The following is an 18,348-nucleotide window of genomic DNA, read 5'->3' as shown; positions in this document are numbered from 1 at the left end:
GTGTGATGCACGAGTGAATACAAATAAGCGTGAACAGTACGGGGTTACTCTTCATCTATTTATAGGCACAGAGTGCAGCCTGTGTAAAATTACATTCATGCCCTTCATGTTTACTATTGACTTAAGGACAATCTGTTGAGGACTAGATAGCCTTTTCCTCTTTAAGTCGGTTCCTTTTTCTGCTACTGAGCCGAAGCTTCCTTGCGTGTAGCTTCGGAGCTGGTTCAACCTTCGTCCCGACCATGCTTTTCATATTGTGTACAGCTTCATTCCGAGTCCGAAGGTTCCTGTACATATATTACACATGGGAAACATTGTTAATCATGTTTTTGAGGACCTCCGGAAGACAAAGGCCCCCAATAGTAGCCCCTCGCAGTATTAATTTGTTATAACAACGAATTTAGACTGCGATGTGAACGAAGGCCTTAAGCCGAAGGTCCGAAAAACACCTTCCCTTTGCTAGAATAGCAACAGTCAATGACAAACGGGGTCCACCAAGTTGCAAAGCGCTGGGCGTATAAATATGAACCATAGCGGCAGCATTTGATACGCCATTTCTGCCATTTGCGTTATTTTCTCAAACTTTTAGCTTTTGCTCATTAGCTCTTGCCTGATTTTCGAGTTTTTAGAGCTTCGGTTTAAAGACACGTTTGTTCCAAATTTGAAAAGAAGAAGATGAGTGGAGAGAAGAAGATGACTGAAGTGAAGAAAACGACCGGGGAGACGAAGCTGTATGAAGAGAAAAAAGTTGCAGATCCTTTCATTGCTAGATTTATTGAGTCCATGGCAAAAACAAATACAGAGAAAATTACTAGGGAGATCATGGAGGGTTTATCCGGAGGTTCTGATGACAGTGATAGTTATGACGTGGAAAGTGGGGATGAAGACTTTGAGGATCGGTCGTGGCGTCCAAGCCATACTATCTTCGGAAAATCGACTATCAAGCAAAGTTATATTGATGCCATGAGGGGGAGATATTTTTGCGACATGTCTATTGTCAGAGTTGGAGGAGATAGTACTGCCCCTGCTCCGGAGGAAAACGAAGTTGTTATATACCGAAGCTTCTTAAAGGCAGGTCTTCGGTTCTCGCTGAGCAAGTTTGTGGTTGAAGTGCTGAAGATATACTAGATCTTCCTTCATCAGATTACACTCGAAGCTATAATTAGGATGGAGATTTTTGTCTGGGCTGTAAGGAGTCAGGGGCTAGAGCCAAGCGCGAAGTGCTCCTACAGTATGCACGAGCTTTTATATGAGATGAAGGCTACTAGCAAAGAACAGTACCACAACAACTTCGGTTGTTATGGTTTTATTGCTCGCCCCAATGCAAGCCACCCAGTGCCAACATTCAGGAAAAGATGGCTCGGGGCATGGATGAAGGAATGGTTTTACGTTAAAAATGATTTGAAGATAAGGGAAGACATCAAATAAATCATTCAGCGCCCCATCTGGTCTCGCTTCGGCCTCCGAAGGCCGAAGGTGGATATTGATGGCGACGTTGAAGAGTGTCAGAAAGCCTTTAGTACTATGTGCTCCTTCATTGGCATGAGGGATTTGATTCAAGAGCACATAGCCTTCAGGGTATGGCCACTTGTGGAGAGCTGGGATATGCCGAAGGAGACCACTGCCGAATCTAGTGAAGGTGGTCTTGTCCGATTGAAGTATAGCTTTAGATTTAGGGAGAAGTTTGATGAGCCAGACGATGATTGGCTGAAGTGTATTGAAGCTACCAGTGATGAGCTACTAGGGGCATACTCCAAGGGCGAAGATAATGCTTTGTCCGCAGCTTTTGGGGGTCGGGGCAAGAAAAGATTGGACAGGGTATTTGATGCGATTGGCTTCGTATACCCTGATTACCACTACCCGCAATGAGGTAAAGGGAAAAAGAGAAAGACTGCCGCTTCAGCCACCCCAGCTGAGCCGAAGAGCAAAAAGGTGAAGGTTTTGACCCACTGGCCGCGTTATATTGAACCGGCCATAGTACCTGAATTTGGCGAAGGGACCTCTTCAGCTACCGAAGCAAGACAAACTGTCCCGATTATGCATAGTGCTGAAGAGCCGACTGTAGTGCCGAAGGTGCCTACAGTCGGGCCAGCCGAAGCTAAAGATGATAAGGCCAAAGAGCCACAGGTGGAAAAAGTGATAAAGGTGCCAGAAATCCTGAGCCCACCGGCAGAGGCAGATTTGCCGAAGATGCAAAAAGCTCCTGCTGCAACTCCTAAGAGGAGGAGGATGGCCAGCGTGCTAGACGCCGTTATAGAGATCACAAAGGCCTTAACTCCTGCTCCTACCAAGAAAACTGATGAAGCTGGCAAAATCCAAGACGAAGCCAAAGCTGGGCCTTCAGCGCCTACCGAGACGAAGGCCACCGAGCCTGAAGATAAGGTGGATCAGCAAATTTCAGATACTGGCAAAACGACAGAGCAAGATATGGCAGAAAAGCAAAATCTCTTGTCCCCGAAGCCTTAGCTAAAGATACTGATTACATTGTTCGACATGCTTCGGGGAAGAAATTATCTGAAGAAGAAATCTTGGAGGCCAAACACTATGTCCAAAGACTGAAATATCCGAAGGGGGCCTTAGTGTCCAATGGTAGTAACAAAGATGCTTTCCTGTACTGTCTCCCGGATAACAAAGAAATATCCGTTTGCCGGGAGATGGCTAAGAGTATGGGATTTCCTAAGCTTGAAGAAGGCCTTTTGGTCTTATCGAAGGCTGATCTTGCTGACAGCCTCGCATACAATAGTATAAAGGTATAGCGGTTAATTTTGAAGCTAGAAAATGAAGTATTTTACTGCCATGCTCAACTCTTTCTTCTTCTTTGCAGGGCTTAATTCTTAGTAATGCCTTGAGGGCTCAGAAGAGCACCGAAGACGAAGGCTATACAATGGCTCTTAACAACCTTCGCTCTGAGGTGATTGAATTGAGAAATGAAGGTCTAGAGAAAGACAAAATTTTGATTTCATTGGTGAACAAAGTAAAGGAGGACGAAGCTAATTACAAAGCTCAGGCCGAAGCCCAGAAAACCGAAATTGAAGACCTTCAGAGACAACTGGCCAAAGCTAAGGAGAACTGCGCGCTCGCACAGGCTAATCAAGAAATCAGTGAATATTGGAAAAATAAGCTAGAGAAAAATGTTGAAGAACTTCGTGAATCCAAGGAAAGGTGCTTTGAGAAATCCTTGGATTGCGTGAAGAAATTAAAAACTAGCTTCACCAAAGTGGGTGCCTACTCTGTTGAAGAAAACTTCATACGAGGCGACCCCGAGGGCATGGTTGAATGGATAAGTGGAGAGGCCGAAGCCTTCGAGGAAATTTTGAGTGATCGCGGGGATGTTTGCACGTTTTGCGGTGCACGGGGAATTTTTGCTATTCTGGAGAAGGCCGGATGTGATCATGTTAAGGCTATAGCCCAGGCTGAAGCTACCTTCTCCATAGACGATACGAAGGATCCTTCAGCTGAAGCAACTTTAATGGGCGGGAAATTTTATAATGATGTCTGGGTGAATGGTGGCCGAGAGCTGGCCCATGAGATTATAAAAAAGAGTGAAAAAGAGACCCACGACGCCCGGGTAGAAGCAAAACGAGCTGAAGAAGCTGCAGAACGCGAAAGGCGTATAGGTATTATTTCTTGATTATTTTAGCTTCAGTACTTGCTTTGTGGCTTCGATCTAATCTGCTTACCTACTTCAGCTGAACTATCCCCGCCTCCGGAGCCGTACGATCCCCTTGCTGATCCAGAAATGAAGGAAGCATTTGAAATTATAAGCATGGTAGACTCCATTATCGACGAAGTCATCGACAAGCTCTTGAATGAAGTTGCGGAAAGAGTCCTTAGAGAGGAATAGATTTTATTTTAGTAATATTTTGAAATGCTGGAATGTAAGGAACAATTGAAGGAAGATTAGGCTTCTACTGTAACAAAACTATGTGACATTTGATGTATGTAACATTAAATCGAATATGTAAATTATTGTAATTTATTTCTTTGTGATGCATGAAATTTACACACATACCATTTTTGAGCCTTCGGCGAAAAAACACCTTTCCTTCTTTTCATGCTTCGTAAAGAAAGAGATCCCTTCTTATGACAAGGCTAATAAAACTGTATTTCCCAAAGCTTACTTCGTGCCTTAGCACATTTTCAATTTGACGAAGCATTTGCTGAAGATTGGCTTCGTATTCGATTCTTGTGTCGTTAATGCAGTATGATGTATGATGTAATGTTATGCGAAATGATGCGATGATGCAAAATGATGAGGATGCCGAAGACACACACCCACACGCCCACTCTGGAATACACAAGCTCTGCATCCCCTTAGGAATGACTTTTGAGCTTCTTCACCTTCTATTTCAGTGATATAAGTTCTGCATCCTCTTAGGAACGTCTTTTGAACTTCTTCGCCTTCTATTTCGGCGGTATAAGTTCTGCATCCCCTTAGGAACGACTTTTGAACTTCTTCGCCTTATATTTCAGCGGAATTTGGCTCTGCATTCCCTTTGGAACGACTTTTGAGCAGAAAACTTACACTGCATTCCCTTAGGAACGACTTTTTGTAGCTTCGTCAATTTTTGCTCTGCATTCCCTTAGGAACGACTTTTGAGCAAAAAACTTACACTGCGCTCCCTTAGGAACAACTTTTTATAGCTTCGTTTATGTTGGCTCTGCATTCCCTTAGGAATGACTTTTGAGCTTCGTAAATCTGTGAAGAAGATATATTTCATTCTGGTAGAGGCAGAATCATTACAAGAAATTAAAACTAAGTTTTCATTACTTGTTCCTTATAAAAAAGCAAAATGGCATAGAAAATAAAAGTATTTCAGAAGCAGGATATTGCTCAGTATATGTGCTTTGACTCTGGTACAATACTGTTGACTGTACGAGCTTCGGACTCCTCCCTGAAGTCACGTTGTTGTTGGGAGTGCTGGCGCCCTTCTGGCTGCTGGCTTCGGGTATAAGAAGGTTGCAATGGTGGTGGCGGTGGAAGCTGAGGCTAGGAAGCTTGTGAATGGCTAGTCGAAGCAACAGAAGTTGTAGGTTGATTGCCCACATACTCTGGTATGTAGGGAGAGTGGCACGAAGCAATATGTAAGACCTGCTTCGGCTGATTCTGCCAGGCTTCTGCTTCGACGATCTCTTTTTGCTTTTGAATGGTAATCTGACATGTTCTTGTCGTGTGGCCCTTGTCTTCACCACAGAATAAGCAATAGATTTTCCTGGGCTGATCCCCATATCTTCCTTCGAAGCCCCTACCGCTTCGCCCCTTGGAGCTGGTGGCCTGAAGGAGCTTTGCTGGTGTCCTGAAGATTGTGAGCTGTGCTGCGGCCTCTGAAACTGACCTCCTTTGTCATCGTTCTGACTGGAACTATGGATTGATCTGACATGCCTAGGGTGAATTCTCCCTCTGAAGCCCCTAGTCATCTCAGAAAATCTATAAGCTTCCTCCCTTCTTTGGCGGAAGTCATTGTCAGCCCAGATGTACTCATCTATTTTCTGAAGCAGCTTCTCCAGAGTCTGAGGGGCTTCCTGGCAAAGTATTGAGCCATAGGCCTTGGCCGAAGACCTTTAATCATGGCCTCAATGACGATTTCATTGGGCACCATGGGCGCTTGTGCCCTCAGACGCAAGAACCTTCGGACATATGCCTGAAGGTATTCCTCATGGTCTTGAGTGCACTGGAACAAAGCCTAAGCAGTGACTGGCTTCGTCTGAAACCCTTGAAAGCTGGTGACTAGCATGTCCTTAAGCTTCTGCCATGACGTGATTGTCCCTGACCGGAGAGAAGAGTACCATGTCTGGGCCACACTTCGGACTGCCATGACGAAGGACTTCGCCATGACTGCGGTATTGCCCCCGTACGAAGATATAGTTGCTTCATAGCTCATCAGGAACTGCTTTGGATCTGAGTGCCCATCATACATGGGGAGCTGAGGTGGCTTGTATGATGGGGGCCATGGAGTAACCTGCAGTTCTGCTGATAGAGGAGAAGCATCATCAAAAGCAAAATTTCCATGATGGAAGTCGTCATACCAATCATCATCATTGTAGGAATTGTCTTGACGAAGCTCTCTTTGTGGAGGTCTTTGGTCCTGGTCATCTTGAGAAAGATGACGTATTTCTTTAGCAGCTTCATCGATCTTCTTCTGTAGATCGGAAAGACAAAGCATCTTCTCTCTTTTCCTTTCGACCTGCTGATGGATAGCTTTGAGATCCCTTATCTCCTGGTCCAGCTCCTCCTCCTGAGGTGTTGGGCTTGTAGCCTTCCTCTTTTGAGTTCGAGCTTCGCACAGCGTGTCCTGGTTGACATCCAGTGGCTGCAGTGCAGCCCCTGGCCCTGAAGAAGTTTTCTTCGGCGGCATGACGAAGGTCATGACTTGCCGAAGGTGGTCGATTGAGTTCACCAGAGGTGGGCGCCAATGTTGGGGACTTGCTCTCAAATGCTATGAGTTAAGAACAAGGCAACACAAAATGTTAATGGTTAAAGTCCTTCGTCCGTCGAAGCATTATCTCCCTTAGGATATAATGATCTTCAGACGAAGGTCATGAAGGGCGTACCTTCATTATCGCAGTATATACAATGAAAGAAGAAGCATATGAAACATGATAAATAACATGAGTAATCATATGTCATTATTAATACATCTTTATTATATCGTCGTGAATGAATATGAACAATATCGAATTACATTTGTACCTTCGGCTTGACAGAAGGCAAAAGTCTAAATGTGACGCACGAGTGAATACAAATTAGCGTGAACAGTACGGGGGTACTGTTCATCTATTTATAGGCACAGGGCGCAGCCTGTGTAAAATTACATTCATGCCCTTCATGTTTACTATTGACTTAAGGACAATCTGTTGAGGATTAGATAGCCTTATCCTCTTTAAGTCGGTTCCTTTTTCTGCTACTGAGCCGAAGCTTCCTTGCGTGTAGCTTTGGAGCTGGTTCAACCTTCGTCCCGACCATGCTTTTCATATTATGTACAGTTTCATTTCGAGTCTGAAGGTTCCTGTACATATATTACACTTGGGAAACATTATTAATCATGCTTTTGAGGACCTTCGGAAGTCGAAGGCCCCCAACAGGTACGTCTATTGTGGTCTAGCTTCGTAATCTATTTTAGCTTCGGAACTAACAAACACATACTACGGTGCAGCTGAACTATCTCCCCTGCCGGAGCCATACGATCTAGAAGCCGACCCATCCGTCAAAGAGGTGCTGGACATTATCAAAATTGCAAATGACGTTATTGTGGAAGTTGTCGACAAGCTTATGAACGAAGCTACCGATAAAGTCCTCAAGAAGGACTAAAATCTTTGTATTCTTGGTAGTTAAATGCCTAGGGAAATGATTCTTAGTTTTGTAAGAAACAGTTGTAAACAATTTGTATGTATTGATGTACTATATTCTTTATGAAGCGTGGAACCTTCGTACATACCGTTTTTGAGCCTGCGACGAAAAACACCTTCCCTTCTTTTCACGCTTCAGAAAGAAATCCCCCTTCTTTGCCGAAGCTGCTATATGATGCTTGATTCTTGGTGTAATTATTGCGTAGGAATAGTATTGTTGAAAGCATAAATTTCACGTGGTAGTAGTTTCAAGCATGAACCATGCACCTTTAATACTCTTTCACAAATCTTTTGTCAAAGCTAAAGGAGAAATTCCCATTTTTCCACTACTTTTGTTGATGCAAAATGATGTATGATGCGATGTCATGATGCAATATGATGTGATGACATGATGCAAATGATGTTAGCACGCGAAACATAAAAGATAAGACTCTACATCCCCTTAGGAATGACTTTGGAGTCTCTTCACCTTTTTCTTAGGTGGTATTTCAGCTCTGGATTCCCTTGGAAACGACTTTGGAGCTAAGCTCTGCATTCCCTTAGGAACAACTTTGGAGCTTCTTCACCTTTGACTTGGGTGTCATTTAAGCTCTGCATCCCCTTAGGAATGACTTTGGAGCTTCTTCACCTTTCTCTTAATTGGTATCTTAGCTCTGCATCCCCTTAGGAACGACTTTGGAGCTTCGTGATACTTTTTTTGTTACACTCGATGGTGTAACCACAGACTTATTGCATCAAGCTGAAGGTTAAACCTCCTTGTATTGTCTTTTGAGAAGAAAAAATATAAAGGCAAAAAGGGTAAAGATACATTGGATTAAGACACTCAGTAGATATGCCTTGACTCGGGCACAGTGCTATTGACTGTGCGAGCTTCGGATTCCTCCCGAGTGTCACGCTGCTGCTGAGCCTGGTGATGCCCTTATAACTGTTGGTTATGGTTCAGGGTAGGCACCAATTGTGGCAGTGGTGGCAACTGAGCCCAGGAGGCCTGAGAGTGACTCGCCGAAGCAACGGAAGCCGTAGGCTGTTGATTGCCCACATACTCCGGGATATATGGAGAATAGCATGAAGCAGTATGCAAGACCTGCTTTAGCGGGTTATGCCGTGCTTCAGCTTCAGCGATTTCCTTCTGCTTTTGGATCATGACTTGGCACGTCCTTGTCGTGTGTCCCTTATCTTCCCCACAGAATAGGCAGAACAATCTCTTGGGCTGATTACCATATCTTCCTCTGAAGCTTCTCCCCCCTCTACCTCTTGGAGCTGGTGGCCTGAAGGAGCTTTGTTGTGCCCCTGATGATTGGGAGCTATGCTGATGCCCTTGAGTATGATTTCCCCTATCGTCGCTTGAGTTGGGGTTATGAATCGTCCTGACATGCCTAGGATGGAGTCTTCCTCCGAAGCCCCTGGTCATCTCGGAGTATCTGTAGGCTTCTTCCCTTCTCTGCCGAAAGTCATTGTCGGCTCTAATGTACTCGTCCATTTTCTGGAGGAGCTTCTCCAAGGTCTGTGGTGGCTTCCTTGCAAAATATTGTGACGTGGGTCCTGGTCGAAGTCCTTTGATCATGGCTTCAATGACGATCTCATTAGGCAATGTAGGCACCTGAGCTCTAAGTCGCAAGAACCTTCGGACGTACGCCTGCAAGTACTCCTTATGGTCCTGCGTACATTGGAACAGAGCTTGAGCAGTGACTGGCATCGTTTGGAAGCCCTGGAAGCTGGTGACTAGCATATCCTTTAGCTTCTGCCATGACGTGATTGTCCCCAGCCGAAGAGAAGAATACCATGTTTGAGCCACACTTCTGACTACCATGACAAAGGACTTTGCCATGATAGCAGTGTTGCCCCCATATGAGGATATAGTTGCTTCGTAGCTCATCAGAAACTGCTCCGGATCTGAGTGCCCATAATACATGGGGAGTTGAGGTGGCTTGTAAGATGGTGGCCACGGGGTAGCCTGGAACTCCGCTGCTAGAGGAGAAGCATCATTAAAAGCAAAGTTACCATGATGAAAGTCATCATACCATTCATCATCATTGATTGGGCTTTCTTGGCGAAGCTCCCTGTGTTGGGGCCTTCGGCCTTGGTCATCCTGAGTAATGTGACACATTTCTTCAGCAGCTTCGTCGATCTTCTTCTGAAGGTTGGCTAGCCGAAGCATCTTTTCTCTCTTCCTTAGCACTTGCTAGTGAATAGCCTCCAAATCCCTGATCTCCTGGTCCAACTCCTCCTGAGGAGTTGGGCTGGTAGCCTTTCTCTTCTGGCTGCTACCTTCTCGTAGTGAGAGTGTCTCCTGATTTGTGTCCAGTGGATGCAGGCAGCCCCTAGCCCTGTTGTCTTCTTCGGCGGCATCATGAAAGTGAATGCTTGCCGAAGTTGGTTGTTTGAATTCATCGGAGGTGGGCGCCAATGTTGGTCACTTGTTCTCAAATGTTGTGAATCAAGAACAAGGCAACACAATTATGAATTATTAGGGACCTTCGTCTTCCGAAGCATTATCTCCCCATGGGTATAATGATCATCAGACGAAGGTCATGAAGGACAGGCCTCCATCATTTAATATGTGAACATGAATGCGAAAGGGCAAATATAGAAATTACATCTCATTAATTCCTTCATATTTGCATTCTATAAAACATGTATGAACATCAACAGAATTAATATTACATTGATACCTTTGGCCTTGCTCGATGGTGAGGACACGATAGAGTGATTACAATTCAGCGTGAACAGTACGGTGCTACTGTTCATCTATTTATAGACACAGGACGTAGCCCGAGTAAAAGTACATTTATGTCCCCAATATTCACATATGATCATAATACAAGTTATTAAGGACTAAGTAGTATTTTCCTCTTTTCGTCGGCATCATCATTATACTTCTTCTCCGTTGTGATCTAAAGCTGTCCATCTGGTGATAGCTTCGGCGTTTACTCTTATCCTCCTTAGATCTGTCTTCATCTTGCGTGCCTTCGTCATGTGGAAGAGGCTTGTATCCTGAAGACGAAGCTTCCTATAATAGCTTATGCTAAAAGCAAATGATTAATTATGTTTTTGAGGACCTTCGGAAGGAGAAGGCCCCCAACACTACTCATCCTGGTCCTCTCCTGCCGAGGCACACCATCAACCATGTCTTGCATTGAACCAGTAAAAATGATGCCACAAGCAAGGCTAAGTATACTAATACTCAGCTAGACTTACCCTGTGTGAGGAGTCTACTCTTCTACCTCTAGACCATGAAGCTGTTTGGTTGAGGGGGTTTGGTTTGCCAAAAGCACTACCTGAGTCTAAAACAAGTTTTAGCTTTCAAGTTCTATCATACTTTTTCACACTAGGTTTGTTCCTTTCTAAGCAAACATGGTAACAATCATTTAGTTCAATCAACATATTATCTCAAGAAACCTCATTTCACTTCTTACTCGATGTGGTACAATGGGTCAAGCAGTCTTATTAGTTGCGAGAAGCAGATGATTCGAATCAAGTTTTAACCTTGCAAGGTAAACCTAAACACACGACATGTAGGGGCACTCTGTGCCCACACACATCAGCCGTCCCCATCGATTCCCCGACAATAGATCAAGGCTCACGGCCTTGGCGTACAATGCTCCATTGACCAAGGCCGCCGCCATGCAATGGCCACACTTGTACCCGCCATAACTAGCATGGCAGACTCCGTCTCAGGTCCAATGAGGGGGAAAGTATGTGGGCGGGTTCAATCAGGTACTAGGCTTATCGGTTACCATATTTCTCGACATGTGTCTAGTACGTTCAAACGCTAGACTCAGGTATCCACACATTAATCCTTAAATCCATTCCCGTCTCATAGACAAGGCATCCACCGAGAATCCATGCCCATAGACCATTATAGATCTCGTTATCAAGATGAGTACAATCAATTCCTGACCTCGCGCGAGTGCTTGAAAAATCACTCGACTTCTACCGAGATCCTCAATTAGCATAGCAGGAACTCGACCTAGCACACTAGTATTCATCTCAAAGGAATCCTGAATTCATGCAACTAGGGTTCCAAGCAATTCCTACACTTAAGTACACGATACAAGCCTACAAACATTAAGTGCAGTAAAATAGCATATATAATGGTTATGCATAAAACCGGGGCTTGCCTTCAAATGCGGGTGTGGCGGAAGGTTCTTCGGCGACGGGCTTGGGAGCTGGTTCCCGGGCTTCCTCTTGCTGTGTCTCCTGCTCTTGGATCAATATGTACTCTCCGTCCATGAGATTGCAATCTAATTAATGCAAATGCATGAGCATGTTTGCAACCTATATATCCTTGTGCATGCTAGGAATTAAAAGCTACTTTCATCTTTTGTTTTAAGGGCCTTTGTGGGGGTAGGTTCAACTACATCCCTGCCCTAGAAATTTCCAAAAATTCTACAAAAATTCTAGTGACTTGTGATTGACCTAATTAAGCTTTCCTAAAAGTTTGGGAAGTATATCAGAAGGGGGCTACCTTGTACAAAAATGACAAGGTTTAGGGCAGAAAGGGCACTTTGAACTACAACCCATGTGTAGAAGTGACTTCTGCTCTAAAGCTTATTTTTGCTGATGTTCATGGGTAACATTATGCTTCTGTGCCAAATTGTGAACAAGGAAACCGAATGGTTATTTAATGGTGATTTTCTAAAGTTTGGGGGCTTAGTGGGTGCTTATACTAACACTCCTTTTCAAAAATGTCAAACAACAGATTTCCCAATTTTTCTAGTTTCTTCTTTGCACAAGAGCACTCATTCCCAAAGTTGGTCATTCTTACTCATAGGGGATGGGTTGTATGATTTCTTAAAGTTTTATAAACTTTTCATGGGGCAGGGGTGGGGCATGTTCTACTATGCACCTCATTTTTATATTTTTCTCACATAGCTTAGGTGTTTAGGGAAAAATAAAGTTGCTCACTGTTTTCTACTTTTGGCTCCTCTACTTATTTTTTAAATGTAAAGGAAAAAACTTCACTTTATTTGTTTAACCCATCCACCTTGGTGTTCTGAGGTGCTTAATATTTTTGTAGTCGTGTGTCAATGGTTAAGTGGCTACCAAATTTTTCTTGACATTAGTGCATAGGTTCTATTGTTTTTAACCATTATCTTACTCAATACTTAAATGAAATAACAAATTCTAGAACATTACTGGACTAGGAGTTTTTCCTCTAAAGTTTAACTTATGCATAACCCAACAAAATTTGGTGACCCATTTTGGTTGCTTAATTCACAAGTTATGAATTTTTAAACTTTCTGTTGGATTAAAAAGGGTTGGGGTTTTAAATTAAATAGGGAAAATCGGTTTGCACTCGGGTCCCTAGTTACTATTTTTTGCTTTCTCACTCATATGCCCTCAGCACACTATTCAACTGAGTGGTTGACAGTGCGAAAACCGCCCTAGGCTTAAGAAAAATCTAACACGCGCTCCCTGCTCTACTAGAACAGTGCCAAGGCAGAAAAAGGAGTGGCGGGGCTTACCGGCGGGAGTAGAGCTCTGTCGAGGGGGTTGGTAAGGTTGAGGAGGTTTAGGCGAACACGTCGATAGTCAGATGGTGGCCAGTGGAGGTCGGAGTCATTCTGGCCACGAGCGGGGGCGGACGAGGTCGGCGGCGGTGAGAGGCTTGGCCTGTTCACGATGGTAGAGTTCGATTGGATGGCTCGGGGAGCTTCACTAGGTGATGTAGAGGCGGTGTGCACAAGGAATCGAATAATGGTGCACCGGCTTACCTGGGCCATGTATCCAACAGGCGAAGGAAATCCGGCGAGGGCAATCAGGCGTCTTTGGTGGGGTAGCACTTGGTCTGAGGGCTTGGGAAGCTTCCATGGACTCTGGGGAGGCTGGCTGAGTAGTTGGTTTGGGCGAGGATGGACCAGAAGGGCTGGTCCGCGGTGGTCGGGTTCGGGTGGCTCTTGGCGGGCGGTGGAGCTCTCTGTTTTCAAGCGGTTTTCCGGTGGCCGAGCGCAGGCAAGAGTGAGGGGGTTACGGTAAGGATGTCTGAGGGACCAACGACTTATCTAGGCATCGACACGGGGAAGGCGCGTGGGTGGACTGACCGTGCACGTGCGCGCGGGTTGGGCGAGCTCTGGCCTGCCGACCATGGTCGAACACGTGGTGGCATTGCGTCTGCCCCTGTTCTAGCGTGTGTAGTCACTTGTCTAGGTCTGCTCTTGCCTTGGCCAGTGCACGAAACCTCTTCACCTCCCCTCAAGCTACCTATTTCTTATGGTGGTCAAGGGATTTGGTCTACTGGATCCGAAGATATTGGGTACTCAAGTGGGGTTTGTCTCATAGCCCAAATCTGAGACAAATCCCAGGTGTTGTCCTGTCAAAGCTCCAAATTTCGCTGCCATCTCCAGATATGTGGTAGAGGGGTTAGTTTATTACCACTTTGTTAATTGGAGCCCATGGTTTTGAATTCAAACTTTCCATGAACGCGGGCACCATTGCAGAAGGGGCCGAATTTCAAATTAGGGGAGAAATCTGAATTTTTTTCATTGAGCTCCCTACTTGAGTAACCTTTTTAGGGTTTTTGTGAATCTTTTCTGGGTAACCTTATTACTATTTTCTTGGAGGGTATTAAGTGTACTACAACTTATATAATTAGCCCAAGTCATGACAATATGATTTAAATAGTCTTTTTACTAAATTCTTCTTTGGTGCTCTAATGTCCTAAAGAGGGGACCTTTAGGGTTTTAGCACTTCACCCCCTTCCCTAAGCTTGATATGGTTAGGGTATGTGTAACACCTCAGGTGTTACTTAGGTTTTTCACTTAAGACTACACAAGCCAAGCCCATCACCACATGTGGTTAAAATAGAGCAAAGTACCTCAAACTTGGAACTCAAGGTCCTAAGCAAGTGCAACCCATCTTAGATATCATACCCTAACTTATCATGCACATCAAAAGGGGAACATTGCCCAAACCCTAATGCAAACCCCCCTTTGGACAATGGGAACCCTAGAAGTAAGTATGACCAAAAGGTCATGAAAACCATATGATCATGACTTGGGTCAAATATAAAAGTTGTAGTACACTTAATAACCTACAAATAATAGTAAGAAAGTAACCCCAAAAAGATTTCAGAAAAGCCCCAAAAGGTTCACCAAAGGGTTGAGCACAAAAGAAAAATCAGGATTTTTCTAAGTCCAAAACCAACCCTTGGCCAAAGATCACACATGTTCACCCTCATTCAAACTTCAAAACAATTCGACCCAATTGACAAAGTGGCGCCAAATTACCTCTAAAATTCCCTGGAGAAAGTTGACGCCTACCCTAAGTCGTTTGACACGACTTGGCATAGCTTTTGTCCCGGTTTGGACAACTATGACATAGGCAACTTCTCACCCCTCTATCTCCCTACCCCGACCGTATCTTGGCTTGGAACTCACGGCAAAAAGGTAGGATATGGAGCAGGGAAGAGAACGTACACAGTGGTTTTGCCAAGATACGCACGCTAAGGTGCTCAAATCCGCCGTTGAACCATGGCAGAAGCGAGCTCCCACGTGTTCGACGCGGGCTGACACTCGGGGGCGCGCTCAGAGCACGCCCGTGCGCAAACCCCCGCGCGCCCACCGCCGCCCGTGACCACGCCCGCGCCACTACTATAAAGCCCATCCCAGAGCCCGGCTGTCTTCCCCGTTGCCTCCTCAGTACCACGCCTAACTCCCCCGAGCTCGCCCATAGCTCCATTGACCTCCCCGCGACCCGCCAGAGCCCCCCGAGGGCAACCACCGTGGCCAACCGTTTTCCCGCCCTCCTCCGCTCAATCCAAGCCCTCGGATAGCTCCCCTGGGAGGCCGTGAAGCTTGCACAAGCTTGAACCGAGGACCCGCGCCACCGGAATAGCGCAATCGTGCTCGCCGAAGTTCGGAACCCCGCCGGAGCACGTGGACCGGGTAAGCCTCTGCACCATTTCCCAATTCGTTGCGCGCATGGCCTCTACATCACCCCGTGGAGCTCCTCGTGCACTTTAATTGAACTATACCGTCGTGGTTTGGCTGGAACAGGAGCCGCCGACGACCCCCGCCGCCTGTGCTCGTGGCCAGGGTAGCTCCAACCACCTCCGACGCCGACCCGCACGCCGACGTGACCGTCGTGACCTCCCCGACGTCACTGACCACCCCGCCGGAGCTCTACTGCTGCCGGTAAGCCTCGCCGCCGTAATCTATGCCGCGTGTACTGTTTAAGCCAGCCAGGGAGCGTGGGTTAGATTTCGGCTAGGTCCAGGGGGTTTTGTGCAAAGTCAGTGACCCATGCCAATAGTAGACCGAGGACTGTTTTGTGAGAAAAGAGGGAGAGAAAACCCAGGGGCCTCAGCGCAAACATGTATTCTTTTCCATTTTCGAATTTATTTTTCTTTTAAATATGGCAGAGAACTTAATAAATGCATAACTTGAAGAATAATCATCCAAAAATTGTCAAACAAATTTTGCTAGACTTTGGGAAATATGAACTATCAGATAAAAATAGTAAAACCCATAGTTCCAGTATTCTTTTCTAGAGTTTTGAATTAAATAAGAAAACTGCTAAAAACTTAATATTAGAAGGAAAAAAAGAAATATTGTTAGACCAGGGTTAAGAAAAATAGTGGAAACACTAGCTTAGTAGTAACACTGTTTAAAATTAGTAAACAATCCAGTGTACAAGGTTAAGGAGGGTTTGTTCACTAAAGCTTGTTTATGCTCAAACTTAAGAAAATTAAGAAAAGGGATTAAAAATAGAAACCAGAGGGCAACCATATTTTCCTAGCATGCTTAAGTCATGTAGTTCACAAGAAAAATCTATTAACCCATAATCCAGTGGAAAGAAATTACACTCTCAATTATTCATGAAAAATAGAGAAAACTTTAAAAAGTCCTAAGAAAATAATCCTAAGGTGAAAACACCCCAAACCTTGGGATAATTAATGTTTTGTTATTAAGAACATAGGAAAAAATATGAAATCTGCTGTTTGACATTTTTCAAATAAGAAGGTAATAGAAAGTGCCTTTTTGACATTAAACTTTAGAAAATCACAACTAAATAACCACCAGTTAACTTTCTGTGATTTTTGGCACAGAAGCTTGTTATTACTGTTAGATGCCAACAAAAATGACCCTTAGGACAGAACCCACCCCTAGTTAAGAGTTGTAGTGCAAAGTGACCCCCTTTGCCGAACTTTTGTTATTTTTGTGCAAGGCATACTCTTTTTATTCTGGACGTCAAATTCCTAGAACAGGCTATAGTGACCAATGACAACCCACTGTAATTTTTACAGAATTTTTGCAAAAAGTTAAACCACTGTTGTAGTTCAAACCCACACTAGAATTCATAATTAGAAAATGAAAAAGGGGAAATTGATAATGGAAACTTGTGTCACCCTAACCCCCACTAGAAAAAACCCTTTTTAAATTTCCCACTGAAATATGTAAGGAAAATACAAATCCACTATGCTTATTCTCAACCAAACCTAAACCTAGAATGATAAGCATAAACCAATAAAAGCCACGTATGACCAAGAAACCCTAAGTTACTAACTAACTTAGTTTTTCTTCCTTCATCATAATGTTGTTAAATCCTGCATAATCATGACATACATATTCATTGCATTCGATAGACTGCAACCTCGCTGACGGAGAGTACGTCCTCGTACCGGAGCAAGGAGCTGCTCAGGAGGTAGCCCCGGATCCAGCACCAGAGCCTGCACCAGAGGATCTGCCTGCCACTGCTTTGGAAGGCAAGCCCCGGTTTTATGCATAACCTGTTATTTATCCTATTTTACTACACTTAATGATTGTAGGATTGAATGTGCATTTAAGTGTAGGAGTTGTTTGAAACCCTAGTTACATGATCTCAGGAATCCTATTGAGATGAATACTAGTATGCTAGGTCGAGTAGGTGCTTTATTAATTAGGATCTCGGTAGAAGTCGAGTGATTTTCTAGCACTCGCGCGAGGTCAGGAATTGGTTGTACCCACTTTCATATCACAATAATGTTGGTCTGTGGACAACAATCCATGGGGATTGGTTTTCTACGAGATGGGAAATTGGAATAAGGATTAATGTGCGGATACCTGTGTCAAGCGTTTGAACGTACTAAGCACATGCCGAGAAATATGGTAATCGATAAGCCTAGTACCTGATTGAACCTGGCAGTGGACTTTACCCCTCACGCGACCTGAGACGTGGTCTCCCATTCCGGTTATGGTGGGTACAAGTGCGGTCACTGCACGACGACAGTCGGGGTCAGTGAGGCATTGTACGCCAAGGCGGTGAACCCTGATCTGCTGGCGGGGAATCGATGGGGACGATTGATGTGTGTGGGGACGGAGTGCCCCTACATGTCGTGTGTTTAGGTTTACCAGTCAAGGATAAAAACTCGATTCGAATCGTCTGCTTCTCGCAGCTAATGAGACTGCTTGATCCATTGTACTGCATTGAGTAACAAGTGGAAATGTGATGAGTTGATACAATATGTTGATTGCTAAATATGTTTGATACCATGTATGAGTAGATAGTACACCTTTAGCCTTAAGAGAGTCACACTTAAACTTGACAAAGCTAAAATTTGATTTACAAACTCAGCTAGTGCTTTTGGCAAACAAACCCCACAGCCAAACAGCTGCATGTCTAGAGGTAGAGGAGTAGACTCCTCACATCGGGTAAGTCTAACTGAGTATTAGTATACTCAGCCTTGCTTGTGGCATAATTTTTACAGGTTTTCTGGAGGACATGGTTGCTGGAGTGACTTGGTCGTCCATCTTGCCGCTGGGTTGGACAATCGAGTGGGATCCTGCCTCGGCTGAGGAGGAGCATGAGGAGTGATGGGACAGGCTTCCCCATCTCTCTGTTTAATTATTGTTAGTTTTATTCTGCTGCACTTCGAACAATGATGACTACTTTTGCTAAAAACTCTGATGATGATGTAATAAATTTAATACTCCTTAATGTATGGTCTTATGCTTTATTGTATTTGCTCTGTGACTCACCATCGAGTGAGACTGTGGTACTTGATCCTGTCAGTAGCCTCGT

This window comes from Zea mays, chromosome 2 (assembly GCF_902167145.1).
Source record: "Zea mays cultivar B73 chromosome 2, Zm-B73-REFERENCE-NAM-5.0, whole genome shotgun sequence".
Taxonomy (NCBI): domain Eukaryota; kingdom Viridiplantae; phylum Streptophyta; class Magnoliopsida; order Poales; family Poaceae; genus Zea; species Zea mays.
Note: the sequence above shows the minus strand (reverse complement) of the source record.